Below are 12,037 nucleotides of genomic sequence, written 5' to 3'. Positions count from 1 at the left end.
GAAAGAGAGACGCTGAGGGAATCAGAGAGCCAGAGCGCTTGAGCCTTGGAGAGGGAGCACTCTGCCGTGGTGGACCCGGCTCCCTGGAGCAGGCCCGGTAGGGTGCAGGGAGCTTGGGCTGGCCCCGAACAGAGTGGCAGGGCCGCGCGGGTCCGGGAGGACCGACGGAGCCCTGGGACGTGTTTTGCCGCGGCTGGGTTGGTTGCTTGCTTTGGGGGGTGCGTCTCGTAGGGTCCTTCCTCTGTTGGCTTCTCCCCGTCCTCCTGGTGCGGTGGGCCACCCCGGCCCCCACCCCCACCCCCGCCCCCAGATATGTAGCGCGCACCCGTCGGTCTGGCGGGAGGCGTGGCGCCCAGCGTGCCCACGGGGCCCGGGGCCTGGACCTCTCCGGTGCGCTCGGGACTAGAGTTTACACGAAGTGGGTGGCCGCGGGAATCCAAGCGCACGGGGACGATTTTCCCGGCGGCTGGCCAAACGGAAGAAGGAACCCAGGCGTTCTGGAGCGGAGGTCTCGGCTGGCGTCTGTGGCACCCGCTGCCCCCTGGCCGCCCCGGGCTTGGGGCGGCGCCGCGTGGGTCACTTGAACTGCCCGGGCGTCCCGGGAGAAAGAAAGCACCCGACGGGGCAGGGAAGCGGCGCCTGCCTGCGGATTCGGAGGTGGGGGTCGGGTCCCGTCCCTCCCGGCACCGGCGGAAGAGGCGGTAGACGCTGTCAGCAGCCTGGGGGGTGCTGCGATGGCCGATCCACCCGCTCCCACCCTGCCGCCCCCCCCCCCCCCCGCGGAGGTCCCAGGCTGCGGCGGGGTCGCGGACGGGCGGAAAGAGGGGGAGCAGAGTCGGGGGCCGCTGGGGAAGCCCAGCGACAAAAGAGGGACAAAAGAAGGCAGGGAGCGGAAGAGCCAAAAGCCTACAGCACCCGGTATTCCCAGGCGGTCTCCCATCCAAGTACTAACCAGGCCCGACCCTGCTTAGCTTCCGAGATCAGACGAGATCGGGCGCGTTCAGGGTGGTATGGCCGTAGACGCTGGCGGTGGCCTTTGGCTGCCCCAAAAGGCGGCCCGCAGCCACGCCCGCCCGACTCCAGGCGTCACCGCGAGCCCTGCCGGCCGGCTGGGCCGCTCTTCCACGCTATGCCCTGGCACCGCCGGCCGCCGCGCTGCGCCACGCTGCGCCGCGCCTTCCGTCGGCCTCTCGGAGCCTCCCGTCGTCGCCGGCGGGGACGACAGGGTCTGCGCCGAGCGCTCGGGGTCCCGGGGCTTCCTCCGGGGCCTCCGCCTTGCCGCCGCCGCCGCCGCCGAGGGATACTTTGGGATCCGCCGCCGCCCCTCCGGCAAGGCCCCCTCGTGCCCCTGCCACTCAGAGCCGCCACGGCTGCCCAGGAACCCAGAGGCGGCCCAGCCCCGCGGGTTCTTTTTCTCCCAGCGCACCCACCACGCTCCCTGGTGCGGCTCAGGGGCCGGGGGGCGGGGCGGAGCCCTCGCTGTGTCCCGCGCTGGCGCTAGAGCCGGCAGCCTGACCCCGGGACCAGAGGGGCTGACGCACTCGCCCAAGGAGAGCAGAGGAGAGACGGGCGGAGAGACCGAAAGAAAGGGAGAGAAAGACAGAGAGTGACAGACGACAGCCAGAGCCGCAGAACGGGCGCCAGCTACAGGGGGCAGAACAGAAAGGGAGGGGGGGGGGGTGAGGCAGCTAGAGAGCCACAGCGATAGAGCCTTGGAGAGCCAGCGCTCTGCTCTGACGGACAGGGCCTCTTGGAGCAGGCCGGGGTGGGGTGGAGGCTGCTTGGGCTGGCTCAGGACGGGCTGGCAGGGCCGCCCACGCGGGAGGACCGACGGCGCCCTGACACGCGTTTTTTCTCTTGGCTCGGTTGGGTGCGTTGGCTGCGCCTCTGCTAGGGTCCTTCCTCTGTTGGCTCCTCGCCGTCCACTGGCTGCGGTGGGCCCCGCCATCTGCAGGGAGACAGGGCCCGAGGCCTGCGTCTCTCTCTCCTGCCCTCGAGACTGGGGCTTAGGCGGAGTTGGCGGCGATGGGGATGCGGGCGCACAGAAACCGCTTTCCTGGTGGCTGGCGAAGGCGCCGTCCTTTTCCCCGGCACAGCAGCCCATGAGGTCTGGAGCAGAGGCCTTGGCTTGCGTCTGTGGGACCCGCTGGCCCTGCCCGCCTCTGCCTCTACCTACCCCGGGCGGGCTCCGGTCTCGGACGGTTGCGGCGGCGCCGGGTGAGTGAATTGCGTTCACCGGGCGTCCCGGGAGCGGGAAGACACCCTGGACGGCAGGGACCCCGGGCCTGCGCCTTGGGGGGTCGGGTCCCGGCCCTCGGTGCCCAGGCTGGAGCCCAGCTCCTGATGGGCGGCGGCCAGGCCGAAGAGGAGGCGTGCTGCTGCCCGGCCGCTGCTGGTGCCGGGCTGCGGCGGGGTCGCAGGCGGGACGGAAAACCGGGCGCTTGAGAAGCACGGCGACCGCAAAAAGGCCAGGGGCAGGCAGCGAAGAGCCGAAAGCCCACGGCACCCGGTGTTCCCCAGGCGGTCTCCCGTCCAGGTACTAACCAGGCCCGACCCTGCTTTGCTTCCGAGATCTGACGAGATCGGGCGCGTCCAGGGCGGCATGGCCGTAGACGCCAGCAGCGGGCCCCTGGCTGCCCCACGAGGCCGGCGCAGCCACGGCCGCCCGACGCCAGGCCTCACTGCCACCGCCTGGCCGCGGGGCTCGGGTCGGAGACCCCCCCGAGCCGCTCGCCCGCTGCCGGGCTCGGCCGCTCTCCGGGTCTACCGCCCCAGCTCTGCCCCGACGCGGGGCTCCGCTTTCCTGCGGCCTCCCCACGCCTCCCGATTTCGCTTGTCTTCGTCGTCACGACGGCCGGGCTCCTGATCCCAACACAGGGGCCGAGGGACACCCAGAGGGCCCCGCCGACTCCAACAACGCCACCACCACCGCCGCCGCCGCCACCGCCACCGCCACCGCCAGCACGACGAACACAACCCCACCCCTCCCACACACACACACACACGAGCCCAGTGGCACGAGCACCCACGCAGGCCCAGGCACAGGCACGTAGACACAGACAGCTCGAAGGAGAGCCAGCGAGCGAGGGAGGGAACGGTAGAAACGGACACACGCGGAGAGACAGCGATACGGAGAGAGACGGAGAGGACCAGGAGGATGGAGACAGAGACACACAGACAGACCCAAGGGTGGGCCAGAAAGAGCGCAAGGTGGAAGGGGAAGACAAGAAAGAGAGACGCTGAGGGAATCAGAGAGCCAGAGCGCTTGAGCCTTGGAGAGGGAGCACTCTGCCGTGGTGGACCCGGCTCCCTGGAGCAGGCCCGGTAGGGTGCAGGGAGCTTGGGCTGGCCCCGAACAGAGTGGCAGGGCCGCGCGGGTCCGGGAGGACCGACGGAGCCCTGGGACGTGTTTTGCCGCGGCTGGGTTGGTTGCTTGCTTTGGGGGGTGCGTCTCGTAGGGTCCTTCCTCTGTTGGCTTCTCCCCGTCCTCCTGGTGCGGTGGGCCACCCCGGCCCCCACCCCCACCCCCGCCCCCAGATATGTAGCGCGCACCCGTCCGTCTGGCGGGAGGCGTGGCGCCCAGCGTGCCCACGGGGCCCGGGGCCTGGACCTCTCCGGTGCGCTCGGGACTAGAGTTTACACGAAGTGGGTGGCCGCGGGAATCCAAGCGCACGGGGACGATTTTCCCGGCGGCTGGCCAAACGGAAGAAGGAACCCAGGCGTTCTGGAGCGGAGGTCTCGGCTGGCGTCTGTGGCACCCGCTGCCCCCTGGCCGCCCCGGGCTTGGGGCGGCGCCGCGTGGGTCACTTGAACTGCCCGGGCGTCCCGGGAGAAAGAAAGCACCCGACGGGGCAGGGAAGCGGCGCCTGCCTGCGGATTCGGAGGTGGGGGTCGGGTCCCGTCCCTCCCGGCACCGGCGGAAGAGGCGGTAGACGCTGCCAGCAGCCTGGGGGGTGCTGCGATGGCCGATCCACCCGCTCCCACCCTGCCGCCCCCCCCCCTCCCCCCCCGCGGAGGTCCCAGGCTGCGGCGGGGTCGCGGACGGGCGGAAAGAGGGGGAGCAGAGTCGGGGGCCGCTGGGGAAGCCCAGCGACAAAAGAGGGACAAAAGAAGGCAGGGAGCGGAAGAGCCAAAAGCCTACAGCACCCGGTATTCCCAGGCGGTCTCCCATCCAAGTACTAACCAGGCCCGACCCTGCTTAGCTTCCGAGATCAGACGAGATCGGGCGCGTTCAGGGTGGTATGGCCGTAGACGCTGGCGGTGGCCTTTGGCTGCCCCAAAAGGCGGCCCGCAGCCACGCCCGCCCGACTCCAGGCGTCACCGCGAGCCCTGCCGGCCGGCTGGGCCGCTCTTCCACGCTATGCCCTGGCACCGCCGGCCGCCGCGCTGCGCCACGCTGCGCCGCGCCTTCCGTCGGCCTCTCGGAGCCTCCCGTCGTCGCCGGCGGGGACGACAGGGTCTGCGCCGAGCGCTCGGGGTCCCGGGGCTTCCTCCGGGGCCTCCGCCTTGCCGCCGCCGCCGCCGCCGAGGGATACTTTGGGATCCGCCGCCGCCCCTCCGGCAAGGCCCCCTCGTGCCCCTGCCACTCAGAGCCGCCACGGCTGCCCAGGAACCCAGAGGCGGCCCAGCCCCGCGGGTTCTTTTTCTCCCAGCGCACCCACCACGCTCCCTGGTGCGGCTCAGGGGCCGGGGGGCGGGGCGGAGCCCTCGCTGTGTCCCGCGCTGGCGCTAGAGCCGGCAGCCTGACCCCGGGACCAGAGGGGCTGACGCACTCGCCCAAGGAGAGCAGAGGAGAGACGGGCGGAGAGACCGAAAGAAAGGGAGAGAAAGACAGAGAGTGACAGACGACAGCCAGAGCCGCAGAACGGGCGCCAGCTACAGGGGGCAGAACAGAAAGGGAGGGGGGGGGGGGTGAGGCAGCTAGAGAGCCACAGCGATAGAGCCTTGGAGAGCCAGCGCTCTGCTCTGACGGACAGGGCCTCTTGGAGCAGGCCGGGGTGGGGTGGAGGCTGCTTGGGCTGGCTCAGGACGGGCTGGCAGGGCCGCCCACGCGGGAGGACCGACGGCGCCCTGACACGCGTTTTTTCTCTTGGCTCGGTTGGGTGCGTTGGCTGCGCCTCTGCTAGGGTCCTTCCTCTGTTGGCTCCTCGCCGTCCACTGGCTGCGGTGGGCCCCGCCATCTGCAGGGAGACAGGGCCCGAGGCCTGCGTCTCTCTCTCCTGCCCTCGAGACTGGGGCTTAGGCGGAGTTGGCGGCGATGGGGATGCGGGCGCACAGAAACCGCTTTCCTGGTGGCTGGCGAAGGCGCCGTCCTTTTCCCCGGCACAGCAGCCCATGAGGTCTGGAGCAGAGGCCTTGGCTTGCGTCTGTGGGACCCGCTGGCCCTGCCCGCCTCTGCCTCTACCTACCCCGGGCGGGCTCCGGTCTCGGACGGTTGCGGCGGCGCCGGGTGAGTGAATTGCGTTCACCGGGCGTCCCGGGAGCGGGAAGACACCCTGGACGGCAGGGACCCCGGGCCTGCGCCTTGGGGGGTCGGGTCCCGGCCCTCGGTGCCCAGGCTGGAGCCCAGCTCCTGATGGGCGGCGGCCAGGCCGAAGAGGAGGCGTGCTGCTGCCCGGCCGCTGCTGGTGCCGGGCTGCGGCGGGGTCGCAGGCGGGACGGAAAACCGGGCGCTTGAGAAGCACGGCGACCGCAAAAAGGCCAGGGGCAGGCAGCGAAGAGCCGAAAGCCCACGGCACCCGGTGTTCCCCAGGCGGTCTCCCGTCCAGGTACTAACCAGGCCCGACCCTGCTTTGCTTCCGAGATCTGACGAGATCGGGCGCGTCCAGGGCGGCATGGCCGTAGACGCCAGCAGCGGGCCCCTGGCTGCCCCACGAGGCCGGCGCAGCCACGGCCGCCCGACGCCAGGCCTCACTGCCACCGCCTGGCCGCGGGGCTCGGGTCGGAGACCCCCCCGAGCCGCTCGCCCGCTGCCGGGCTCGGCCGCTCTCCGGGTCTACCGCCCCAGCTCTGCCCCGACGCGGGGCTCCGCTTTCCTGCGGCCTCCCCACGCCTCCCGATTTCGCTTGTCTTCGTCGTCACGACGGCCGGGCTCCTGATCCCAACACAGGGGCCGAGGGACACCCAGAGGGCCCCGCCGACTCCAACAACGCCACCACCACCGCCGCCGCCGCCACCGCCACCGCCACCGCCACCACGACGAACACAACCCCACCCCTCCCACACACACACACACACGAGCCCACTGGCACGAGCACCCACGCAGGCCCAGGCACAGGCACGTAGACACAGACAGCTCGAAGGAGAGCCAGCGAGCGAGGGAGGGAACGGTAGAAACGGACACACGCGGAGAGACAGCGATACGGAGAGAGACGGAGAGGACCAGGAGGATGGAGACAGAGACACACAGACAGACCCAAGGGTGGGCCAGAAAGAGCGCAAGGTGGAAGGGGAAGACAAGAAAGAGAGACGCTGAGGGAATCAGAGAGCCAGAGCGCTTGAGCCTTGGAGAGGGAGCACTCTGCCGTGGTGGACCCGGCTCCCTGGAGCAGGCCCGGTAGGGTGCAGGGAGCTTGGGCTGGCCCCGAACAGAGTGGCAGGGCCGCGCGGGTCCGGGAGGACCGACGGAGCCCTGGGACGTGTTTTGCCGCGGCTGGGTTGGTTGCTTGCTTTGGGGGGTGCGTCTCGTAGGGTCCTTCCTCTGTTGGCTTCTCCCCGTCCTCCTGGTGCGGTGGGCCACCCCGGCCCCCACCCCCACCCCCGCCCCCAGATATGTAGCGCGCACCCGTCGGTCTGGCGGGAGGCGTGGCGCCCAGCGTGCCCACGGGGCCCGGGGCCTGGACCTCTCCGGTGCGCTCGGGACTAGAGTTTACACGAAGTGGGTGGCCGCGGGAATCCAAGCGCACGGGGACGATTTTCCCGGCGGCTGGCCAAACGGAAGAAGGAACCCAGGCGTTCTGGAGCGGAGGTCTCGGCTGGCGTCTGTGGCACCCGCTGCCCCCTGGCCGCCCCGGGCTTGGGGCGGCGCCGCGTGGGTCACTTGAACTGCCCGGGCGTCCCGGGAGAAAGAAAGCACCCGACGGGGCAGGGAAGCGGCGCCTGCCTGCGGATTCGGAGGTGGGGGTCGGGTCCCGTCCCTCCCGGCACCGGCGGAAGAGGCGGTAGACGCTGCCAGCAGCCTGGGGGGTGCTGCGATGGCCGATCCACCCGCTCCCACCCTGCCGCCCCCCCCCCCCCCCGCGGAGGTCCCAGGCTGCGGCGGGGTCGCGGACGGGCGGAAAGAGGGGGAGCAGAGTCGGGGGCCGCTGGGGAAGCCCAGCGACAAAAGAGGGACAAAAGAAGGCAGGGAGCGGAAGAGCCAAAAGCCTACAGCACCCGGTATTCCCAGGCGGTCTCCCATCCAAGTACTAACCAGGCCCGACCCTGCTTAGCTTCCGAGATCAGACGAGATCGGGCGCGTTCAGGGTGGTATGGCCGTAGACGCTGGCGGTGGCCTTTGGCTGCCCCAAAAGGCGGCCCGCAGCCACGCCCGCCCGACTCCAGGCGTCACCGCGAGCCCTGCCGGCCGGCTGGGCCGCTCTTCCACGCTATGCCCTGGCACCGCCGGCCGCCGCGCTGCGCCACGCTGCGCCGCGCCTTCCGTCGGCCTCTCGGAGCCTCCCGTCGTCGCCGGCGGGGACGACAGGGTCTGCGCCGAGCGCTCGGGGTCCCGGGGCTTCCTCCGGGGCCTCCGCCTTGCCGCCGCCGCCGCCGCCGAGGGATACTTTGGGATCCGCCGCCGCCCCTCCGGCAAGGCCCCCTCGTGCCCCTGCCACTCAGAGCCGCCACGGCTGCCCAGGAACCCAGAGGCGGCCCAGCCCCGCGGGTTCTTTTTCTCCCAGCGCACCCACCACGCTCCCTGGTGCGGCTCAGGGGCCGGGGGGCGGGGCGGAGCCCTCGCTGTGTCCCGCGCTGGCGCTAGAGCCGGCAGCCTGACCCCGGGACCAGAGGGGCTGACGCACTCGCCCAAGGAGAGCAGAGGAGAGACGGGCGGAGAGACCGAAAGAAAGGGAGAGAAAGACAGAGAGTGACAGACGACAGCCAGAGCCGCAGAACGGGCGCCAGCTACAGGGGGCAGAACAGAAAGGGAGGGGGGGGGGTGAGGCAGCTAGAGAGCCACAGCGATAGAGCCTTGGAGAGCCAGCGCTCTGCTCTGACGGACAGGGCCTCTTGGAGCAGGCCGGGGTGGGGTGGAGGCTGCTTGGGCTGGCTCAGGACGGGCTGGCAGGGCCGCCCACGCGGGAGGACCGACGGCGCCCTGACACGCGTTTTTTCTCTTGGCTCGGTTGGGTGCGTTGGCTGCGCCTCTGCTAGGGTCCTTCCTCTGTTGGCTCCTCGCCGTCCACTGGCTGCGGTGGGCCCCGCCATCTGCAGGGAGACAGGGCCCGAGGCCTGCGTCTCTCTCTCCTGCCCTCGAGACTGGGGCTTAGGCGGAGTTGGCGGCGATGGGGATGCGGGCGCACAGAAACCGCTTTCCTGGTGGCTGGCGAAGGCGCCGTCCTTTTCCCCGGCACAGCAGCCCATGAGGTCTGGAGCAGAGGCCTTGGCTTGCGTCTGTGGGACCCGCTGGCCCTGCCCGCCTCTGCCTCTACCTACCCCGGGCGGGCTCCGGTCTCGGACGGTTGCGGCGGCGCCGGGTGAGTGAATTGCGTTCACCGGGCGTCCCGGGAGCGGGAAGACACCCTGGACGGCAGGGACCCCGGGCCTGCGCCTTGGGGGGTCGGGTCCCGGCCCTCGGTGCCCAGGCTGGAGCCCAGCTCCTGATGGGCGGCGGCCAGGCCGAAGAGGAGGCGTGCTGCTGCCCGGCCGCTGCTGGTGCCGGGCTGCGGCGGGGTCGCAGGCGGGACGGAAAACCGGGCGCTTGAGAAGCACGGCGACCGCAAAAAGGCCAGGGGCAGGCAGCGAAGAGCCGAAAGCCCACGGCACCCGGTGTTCCCCAGGCGGTCTCCCGTCCAGGTACTAACCAGGCCCGACCCTGCTTTGCTTCCGAGATCTGACGAGATCGGGCGCGTCCAGGGCGGCATGGCCGTAGACGCCAGCAGCGGGCCCCTGGCTGCCCCACGAGGCCGGCGCAGCCACGGCCGCCCGACGCCAGGCCTCACTGCCACCGCCTGGCCGCGGGGCTCGGGTCGGAGACCCCCCCGAGCCGCTCGCCCGCTGCCGGGCTCGGCCGCTCTCCGGGTCTACCGCCCCAGCTCTGCCCCGACGCGGGGCTCCGCTTTCCTGCGGCCTCCCCACGCCTCCCGATTTCGCTTGTCTTCGTCGTCACGACGGCCGGGCTCCTGATCCCAACACAGGGGCCGAGGGACACCCAGAGGGCCCCGCCGACTCCAACAACGCCACCACCACCGCCGCCGCCGCCACCGCCACCGCCACCGCCAGCACGACGAACACAACCCCACCCCTCCCACACACACACACACACGAGCCCAGTGGCACGAGCACCCACGCAGGCCCAGGCACAGGCACGTAGACACAGACAGCTCGAAGGAGAGCCAGCGAGCGAGGGAGGGAACGGTAGAAACGGACACACGCGGAGAGACAGCGATACGGAGAGAGACGGAGAGGACCAGGAGGATGGAGACAGAGACACACAGACAGACCCAAGGGTGGGCCAGAAAGAGCGCAAGGTGGAAGGGGAAGACAAGAAAGAGAGACGCTGAGGGAATCAGAGAGCCAGAGCGCTTGAGCCTTGGAGAGGGAGCACTCTGCCGTGGTGGACCCGGCTCCCTGGAGCAGGCCCGGTAGGGTGCAGGGAGCTTGGGCTGGCCCCGAACAGAGTGGCAGGGCCGCGCGGGTCCGGGAGGACCGACGGAGCCCTGGGACGTGTTTTGCCGCGGCTGGGTTGGTTGCTTGCTTTGGGGGGTGCGTCTCGTAGGGTCCTTCCTCTGTTGGCTTCTCCCCGTCCTCCTGGTGCGGTGGGCCACCCCGGCCCCCACCCCCACCCCCGCCCCCAGATATGTAGCGCGCACCCGTCGGTCTGGCGGGAGGCGTGGCGCCCAGCGTGCCCACGGGGCCCGGGGCCTGGACCTCTCCGGTGCGCTCGGGACTAGAGTTTACACGAAGTGGGTGGCCGCGGGAATCCAAGCGCACGGGGACGATTTTCCCGGCGGCTGGCCAAACGGAAGAAGGAACCCAGGCGTTCTGGAGCGGAGGTCTCGGCTGGCGTCTGTGGCACCCGCTGCCCCCTGGCCGCCCCGGGCTTGGGGCGGCGCCGCGTGGGTCACTTGAACTGCCCGGGCGTCCCGGGAGAAAGAAAGCACCCGACGGGGCAGGGAAGCGGCGCCTGCCTGCGGATTCGGAGGTGGGGGTCGGGTCCCGTCCCTCCCGGCACCGGCGGAAGAGGCGGTAGACGCTGCCAGCAGCCTGGGGGGTGCTGCGATGGCCGATCCACCCGCTCCCACCCTGCCGCCCCCCCTCCCCCCCCCCGCGGAGGTCCCAGGCTGCGGCGGGGTCGCGGACGGGCGGAAAGAGGGGGAGCAGAGTCGGGGGCCGCTGGGGAAGCCCAGCGACAAAAGAGGGACAAAAGAAGGCAGGGAGCGGAAGAGCCAAAAGCCTACAGCACCCGGTATTCCCAGGCGGTCTCCCATCCAAGTACTAACCAGGCCCGACCCTGCTTAGCTTCCGAGATCAGACGAGATCGGGCGCGTTCAGGGTGGTATGGCCGTAGACGCTGGCGGTGGCCTTTGGCTGCCCCAAAAGGCGGCCCGCAGCCACGCCCGCCCGACTCCAGGCGTCACCGCGAGCCCTGCCGGCCGGCTGGGCCGCTCTTCCACGCTATGCCCTGGCACCGCCGGCCGCCGCGCTGCGCCACGCTGCGCCGCGCCTTCCGTCGGCCTCTCGGAGCCTCCCGTCGTCGCCGGCGGGGACGACAGGGTCTGCGCCGAGCGCTCGGGGTCCCGGGGCTTCCTCCGGGGCCTCCGCCTTGCCGCCGCCGCCGCCGCCGAGGGATACTTTGGGATCCGCCGCCGCCCCTCCGGCAAGGCCCCCTCGTGCCCCTGCCACTCAGAGCCGCCACGGCTGCCCAGGAACCCAGAGGCGGCCCAGCCCCGCGGGTTCTTTTTCTCCCAGCGCACCCACCACGCTCCCTGGTGCGGCTCAGGGGCCGGGGGGCGGGGCGGAGCCCTCGCTGTGTCCCGCGCTGGCGCTAGAGCCGGCAGCCTGACCCCGGGACCAGAGGGGCTGACGCACTCGCCCAAGGAGAGCAGAGGAGAGACGGGCGGAGAGACCGAAAGAAAGGGAGAGAAAGACAGAGAGTGACAGACGACAGCCAGAGCCGCAGAACGGGCGCCAGCTACAGGGGGCAGAACAGAAAGGGAGGGGGGGGGGGTGAGGCAGCTAGAGAGCCACAGCGATAGAGCCTTGGAGAGCCAGCGCTCTGCTCTGACGGACAGGGCCTCTTGGAGCAGGCCGGGGTGGGGTGGAGGCTGCTTGGGCTGGCTCAGGACGGGCTGGCAGGGCCGCCCACGCGGGAGGACCGACGGCGCCCTGACACGCGTTTTTTCTCTTGGCTCGGTTGGGTGCGTTGGCTGCGCCTCTGCTAGGGTCCTTCCTCTGTTGGCTCCTCGCCGTCCACTGGCTGCGGTGGGCCCCGCCATCTGCAGGGAGACAGGGCCCGAGGCCTGCGTCTCTCTCTCCTGCCCTCGAGACTGGGGCTTAGGCGGAGTTGGCGGCGATGGGGATGCGGGCGCACAGAAACCGCTTTCCTGGTGGCTGGCGAAGGCGCCGTCCTTTTCCCCGGCACAGCAGCCCATGAGGTCTGGAGCAGAGGCCTTGGCTTGCGTCTGTGGGACCCGCTGGCCCTGCCCGCCTCTGCCTCTACCTACCCCGGGCGGGCTCCGGTCTCGGACGGTTGCGGCGGCGCCGGGTGAGTGAATTGCGTTCACCGGGCGTCCCGGGAGCGGGAAGACACCCTGGACGGCAGGGACCCCGGGCCTGCGCCTTGGGGGGTCGGGTCCCGGCCCTCGGTGCCCAGGCTGGAGCCCAGCTCCTGATGGGC

The 12,037-nt window shown here is 71.2% G+C and overlaps 7 non-coding genes across 7 annotated transcripts; all 7 read right to left on the bottom strand.

Annotated features, from left to right (window-relative positions):
- Positions 1-903: 903 nt before the first annotated feature.
- Positions 904-1,022, bottom strand: LOC141581372 (5S ribosomal RNA). The gene has a single exon (XR_012513964.1). It is a non-coding gene; the product is annotated as a 5S ribosomal RNA (ribosomal RNA).
- Positions 1,023-2,494: 1,472 nt separating this feature from the next.
- Positions 2,495-2,614, bottom strand: LOC141581326 (5S ribosomal RNA). Its single transcript, XR_012513920.1, has one exon. It is a non-coding gene; the product is annotated as a 5S ribosomal RNA (ribosomal RNA).
- A 1,520-nt stretch (positions 2,615-4,134) lies between these two features.
- Positions 4,135-4,253, bottom strand: LOC141581371 (5S ribosomal RNA). The gene has a single exon (XR_012513963.1). It is a non-coding gene; the product is annotated as a 5S ribosomal RNA (ribosomal RNA).
- Positions 4,254-5,726: 1,473 nt separating this feature from the next.
- On the bottom strand, positions 5,727-5,846 carry LOC141581325 (5S ribosomal RNA). Its single transcript, XR_012513919.1, has one exon. It is a non-coding gene; the product is annotated as a 5S ribosomal RNA (ribosomal RNA).
- A 1,516-nt stretch (positions 5,847-7,362) lies between these two features.
- LOC141581370 (5S ribosomal RNA) lies at positions 7,363-7,481 on the bottom strand. The gene has a single exon (XR_012513962.1). It is a non-coding gene; the product is annotated as a 5S ribosomal RNA (ribosomal RNA).
- Positions 7,482-8,952: 1,471 nt separating this feature from the next.
- On the bottom strand, positions 8,953-9,072 carry LOC141581324 (5S ribosomal RNA). The gene has a single exon (XR_012513918.1). It is a non-coding gene; the product is annotated as a 5S ribosomal RNA (ribosomal RNA).
- Positions 9,073-10,591: 1,519 nt separating this feature from the next.
- Positions 10,592-10,710, bottom strand: LOC141581369 (5S ribosomal RNA). Its single transcript, XR_012513961.1, has one exon. It is a non-coding gene; the product is annotated as a 5S ribosomal RNA (ribosomal RNA).
- Between the last annotated feature and the right edge of the window lie 1,327 nt (positions 10,711-12,037).

The sequence above is a fragment of the Saimiri boliviensis genome, chromosome 14, assembly GCF_048565385.1.
Source record: "Saimiri boliviensis isolate mSaiBol1 chromosome 14, mSaiBol1.pri, whole genome shotgun sequence".
NCBI lineage: Eukaryota > Metazoa > Chordata > Mammalia > Primates > Cebidae > Saimiri > Saimiri boliviensis.
The sequence above is the reverse complement of the archived record's forward strand: the minus strand, read 5'-3'. Positions and strand labels throughout refer to the sequence as shown.